This window comes from Catharus ustulatus, chromosome 4 (genome assembly GCF_009819885.2).
Source record: "Catharus ustulatus isolate bCatUst1 chromosome 4, bCatUst1.pri.v2, whole genome shotgun sequence".
Taxonomy (NCBI): domain Eukaryota; kingdom Metazoa; phylum Chordata; class Aves; order Passeriformes; family Turdidae; genus Catharus; species Catharus ustulatus.
In genome coordinates, this window is record NC_046224.1 from 65,995,794 (window position 1) to 66,001,793 (window position 6,000).

The following is a 6,000-nucleotide window of genomic DNA, read 5'->3' on the forward strand; positions in this document are numbered from 1 at the left end:
CAGAAAATTTAAAGTTTGGTTAATGGGCAAACAACAGTGAAAATTTCTTCTGTCTCTTCACAAATATAATTAAGACAAAAGAAAGGTTCAGTACAGAAATTGTCCACCAAAGGACAGAGATGAAATCGAAAACAGCTGGAGTGTTATTTTTCATGCTGAGTGACAATACAAATTGCTAGTGAAGGAAGAGGAAAAGATCCTGTGACTGATGTGGTTTCCATGAGAGAGAAGCCTCCCACAGGGATTTGCAGTTATTGCACAAAGACAACATCAACACCATGACTGAAAACTCAAGAAGTGCAGGACCAGGGACCAACATGCACATTCCTCTGCTGTACTTCAGCCGTACTTTGCATCCCAGACCACAATAGCTCTTTCACAGCTGTCAAATAATGTGATCCTACCATTAGACATTAGGCACACAGACATCTTTAGTTCTGGAGCTTTGTCATTTTTATTTTTCTCAAGTTACTTATTCAAATGTGAATCTCTTTGAAAAGATTTGAGGGGCTGTGCTTTCACTCTGTTATGAGATTAGTCCTATAAACCATTTGAAAGGCAGGGAAATAAGTTTTCTGTCTTGAGAAGAGACCCAGGAGATGGATGGTTTTGTCTTACAAAATGTCACACTGTGATGCCTGTCATGTAAGAAGGGAAGATTCACAAGCCATTAATTCAGCCAGCTGGTGGGAGAGAGTCTAATAGATAGAATAAACTGGTTGGGAAGACAAATACCAACAAAGCCCTTTTATTTGGAGACTCAACATACTTTTCAAACTGCCTATTCACTTTGTGGGAAATATGACATCATAAGTTTATTATATTTTAACATTGTTGCACAAATAATATTTTTTGAGAGGGTAACAAAAAATTGCCAGTGTATCAGAAACTGAACAAGGAACAAAATCTCTGATGTGCAAATAATCAGTCACCTGATTATTACAGGTGTAATTCTACCATCATTAACACGATTTCTGCTGAACTGGAAGGGCCAAAATATAGGTTGCTGTGTATAATATACAGTCTGAATTGAGATAACACATTATTGAGCGCCATTCAAAAATCAGTTATTGAAATAAAGTCCTTACTTGCATAGTATGATAACTTTTGCAGACTTGGAGATTCAGACAGACATGACATTCCTGAAAAAATGTTTGGAAAAACACAGTGCCATGCAGCTTTGAAACAGCTTTGAAATATAGGCCATTTAACCAAACTACGTGAAACCACCAAGCTCCTTCATGTCAGGACATGAGGAAGCTGTAAATTGTGATAAAAGCTATTATTTTAGTCACTGCAATCACAAATTGAGAGAAAAAGAAAGACACAGATATCTCTTTCTAGAGTAGTCTTCAGAGAGGGAAATGGAAATGAAAACATCATTTGTGAATCCTCAAACTGAAGCTACCTGGACTCTGCAGAGTATAAAAGAGAATGAGCCTGTCTCTCCAAGTGAACAGAGAGCCCATGATTTGCAAGATAGAGGGTGGGTTTCTCTAAGCTGACCCTGTGTTCTCCAGATGCTTGACTTCAACTTCTAGATTTGAGCTGGTTTTAGATTTGGCTTCTGTTTGTAGGTCTTGAGTGTAAACAGGAGGTCTCACACGTTCTGCAGAGATGGGTGGTGTGGTGCCTGAGTGTGATTTCAGCCTACATCATCACCTACTTTCTCTTCCCAAACAAGAAGGGAAAGTCTGCCAGAGATGTTTTCATTGCAACATGACGGGCTGCTGGCGTGCTCTCCCCATTCCAGGGGTCATGATTTATAGCAACTGGTGCCAGAAATGGGTGGAATGTGCCCCTGGAAAGGCTGAAGGCAAGCTCAATTTCTACATCCAAAGCAATGGAAGGGTGTGAGAGAGGCTTGCTCAGAGTCAGATTTATTTTATAGTCCCAGGTGCCACAACTTTGTGACAGGAACCCATAACTGGCTCCACCAGGAGCAGAGGAAGCATTTCCAGAGGGTGATACTACCAAGCACGAATGCGGATATCAACTTCCCTCCCTTGGAAGTGAGGGAGAGTGTAGGGAGGTATTTTAGTAGGAAAATGTGCTCACATGTCTGGGATTTGTGGCAAACTTGAAAGTGTCTCTTCAGCAGCAAAAAGAAAACACAACTCGGCTCTGCCCACATGTAGTTGCACACTGTGCATCAAGCTGTCAAAATACTTCCCACAGCTGAGACCTGGAGGACAGGCAAACACTGTTGCTGCTGAGACCTATTACTGGAACAAATATTGTGCTGTGTTTTGCATTTACAATAATTAAAAACATCAAACATCTTGCAAACTTCTTGCATTTCTTTTCCTTCCACAGATTTTTGCAACGGTGAATGTTGAATAAGCAGATAAATCCTCAGATGGAAATTTGGGAGCTTTGTTGGCATCTGTAGTTTTACAAGGATAAGTTTGATAATGGAGGCTGAAGGGGAAATTAATGGGGAAGGACACCTGGGTAAATCTGCAAGCGATGCTTTTCATCAGCACAGAACTGCTGTAACAAAGGATGTTCTGTCGTTGGGGTCAGAAGCTTTATGACTGCTAGGTTTGGAGATGGGTAAGGGCTACAGTCAGGCAAATTTCAGCCTTAGGATTTAGCTATAGCCTTTGCTATTCTGCCTTGGGTGCCATCTAGATTAACTGAAAAACTGTGGTTTTTCCTGCATGATACAGATTGCAGCAGCAGATTCCCTTGGGTTTTCAGTCAGTGTGTGTCCAAACAGTGTCTCCACATTTTTGGGTGATGAGTTCAAAATATTCTCATGCCTAATTCCAGTGAATCATTTTGTGATTATTCAACAAGAAATGTCCTCAGCTGTCAGATTTCCAGAGGGGTTAAATACTCTCAAATGATTCAGTAGCTCTAAAATACTGTTATAAAACCACAGGAAGTTCATATCAAAACCAGAGAAATTCAGCAAGACATTTCTGAGCTAACTACCCATCATCCCTTCTAACAAAGAAAGGATCTTTTAGACCAACTTTTACCAAGTGTATTACCTAATTTCATGGGGAACTGAAATATTTGTCACAATGTGGAAGCAAATGGGGACCTTTCAGAGTTTCAGTTGATTTTCAGTGTCTGTTAATATTTTCTTTCCCCTGATTGTTAACTCAGAAACGTGAGTAATGTACAGCAGTGTTCTAACCAATTCACTTACCTCCATTCTCCCATAGGATAGGAATTAACCCAAGCATAAGTTTAAATATTTCAAAAATAACATAATTACCATGATATCAGTGACTTGCTGTTTTATTGGTTTCTGTGTTACCTCTGTGTCAGACCAGAGTTTGATTTCCAACGTCTTCAGTTCTGTATGTAATTGTATTTTCCAATGTCTTCAATTCTGTTTTCAGGAGCAGCAGGTTTTGTCTTTGTTTCTCCGCAAACCATCCGGTTGTGCCTCTCAACTTTTTGCTGGGTCACCTCCAAGCATTAATTAGAATTTTTCAACAGTTAAAACCCCATTAAATCAGATGCACATGTTTGCATCTTTAGGTAGGAATTTCCACAGCACAAATAGGTTTGCACTGCTCATTTATATTTGTGATTGTGTACATCCAGAAATAGAACAAATGTATTTGATAGAATCACAGAATGGCTTGGGCTGGAAGAGACCTTTAACATGATCCAGTTCCACCTCCCTGCCATGGGCAGTGACATTTCCCACCAGATCAGGTTGCTGAGTGCTCCATTCAACCTGGCCTTGAACTTCCAGGGATGGGACAGCCACAGCTTCTCTGGGCAACCTGTGCCAGCACCTTACAACCCTTAGAGGGGAGAATTTCTTCTTGATACCCAATCTAAACCTTCTCTCTGTCAGTTTGAATCCATTCCCCCTTGTCCTGTCACTCCAGACCCTCGTCAATAGTGCCTCTCTTGTGGGTTCCCTTCAGGTAGGTACTGGAAGGCCCCAGTTAGGTCATCCCAAAGCCACCTCTTCTCCAGGCTGAGCAATCCCGTTTCTCACAGCAGCGCTGTGCCATCTCTCTGATCACCTTGGTGTCCCTCCTCTGCACTCAGGCTAGGTCCATGTCCTTCCTGTGCTGGATGCAGCACTGCAGGTGAGGTTTTACCAGAGGAGACCAGAGGGGCAGAATCCCCTCACTTGATAAATTGGAAAGCTAAGGATGAAAAGAGATTTTGTGAATATTTAACTGCCTCGTCCATCTAAGATTAAGAGTTAATTTTCAGAAGTTTCCTTAATCCCACAAATGAAAATTTTCCAGTCTGTTCTAGGCATTTGAAGATGTACAGCTCAGATGACACTACTCAGAAGTTGTATCCAGAATGTGGGTGTTTCCCCTCTTCATTCCATCCATACATACTTATATTCTTCGCATGGCTGCATTTTTTTCCCACCAATTCTTTCCATTAATTCTGGCTCCAGGTGCCTTCAGTCCCCTCATTTTAGCAACTGAAGAATTTTTTTGGATGTGACACCAGAGAACAGTCAAAAAAAATTTGAATTCCCTGTCATTAAGGTAGTCAGGGCTAATATAATATGAGATTTTCTTACTGGAAAAATAAGCATAGCTGGTAAATTCCATAGAAGTAAAATTTGTATTTCTTTTGATTTCTTGTCATCTCCATATATCATGTTTTCCTTTTCTCTTGCTGCTTCACTTCCACCTGTTCTCATAATCTGGAAATCACTTTAGTCTGAGATATTTCCTGTTCAATAACTGCATTTCATTGGCTGCCAATTCAGTTTTCTGGTTCTGCACTTCCATTTGTATTTAGGAAACATAATGAAAATTAATATCATAATTATACCATTCAAACAAATCATATGAATGAAATATGTGTCTAGCCAGCCAAAAATATCTGTGGTTGTCATTTGAGTGTATATTATTTTTCCTTCTCCAGTAGCATCATAAGACAGTGTCATGGTTTAACCCTAGCCAGCAGCTGAGTACCACAGAGCCACTCACTCCATGCCCCATCCCACTGATAACTCTATCCCAGATGAAACCTGGGCAGACAGTGGAAAATACTGCTTCCTGTGTTATTCCATGGCCAAGTACTCCATAAAGGAAGAACAACAACCAAATTCTTTTCCCATTGTCCTGGCTTAAATTTGAGTCAAATTTGGGAGAAAACTCTGAATCGGGTCCCTCTAGGAAACAGATTCAAGAAGTCCCTTACACAACTGGTTTGGGGAAATATTTTCCTTGGAGAGAAGTGGGAAAAAATCCTGTTTATTTAACAGGCAAAGTACAGCAATTTCACAATTATAAGCTGCACCTGATTATAAGCCCCACATTACAATACAGAGTGTGATAAAAGGTATCTATTCTATCACCATCTGTTGAGGGTGGGGGCAGTGATCCTTATCTCCATGGGAGATATTCTGCTAATGGGCCATCCATTGAAACCAGGCAGGGCATTGTTCTTTATCTTTTCACAACCCATCCTTCCTCCAGCCAGTCATTTTCTGCTAATGGCCATTGAGTCCCACTGTGGGACTGATAAAATTACTGCATCCCATTGGAAGTTGCTCCAGCCAGGGGGAAGAGCCCAACATTTCTTACCAAGATAAAAACAGAGGTTTTGGGACACTAAGGGAGCCCCTTTCTCCACTGGACTCCAGAGGAAAACCGGATTTCTCCACATCACCACTGGACCTCCGGAGGGAAACTGCACCTTGTACAGGAGCACTGCTCCAACTGAATCACATCTGTCACTGCAGGAGGATGCAGCCACCATGGAATGGGACTGCTGCCAACACCCTGCCTGACAGGGTGTCAGGTTGTACGCTGACTTTGTCAGGGCTTGGAGTTTGTTTCTTTGTAGTACTGTATTTCTATTTTAATGTTATTCCTAATTCCCATATCTTTGCCTGAAAGCCCCTTGATTTCAAAATCATAATAATTTGGAGGGAGGTATTTACATTCTCCATTTCAAAGAGAAGCTCCTGCCTTTCTCAGCAGACACCTGTCCTCCAAACTAAAACAGCAACTTTTCGTTCTTTGTCCATATATAAGCTGCACCTGATTA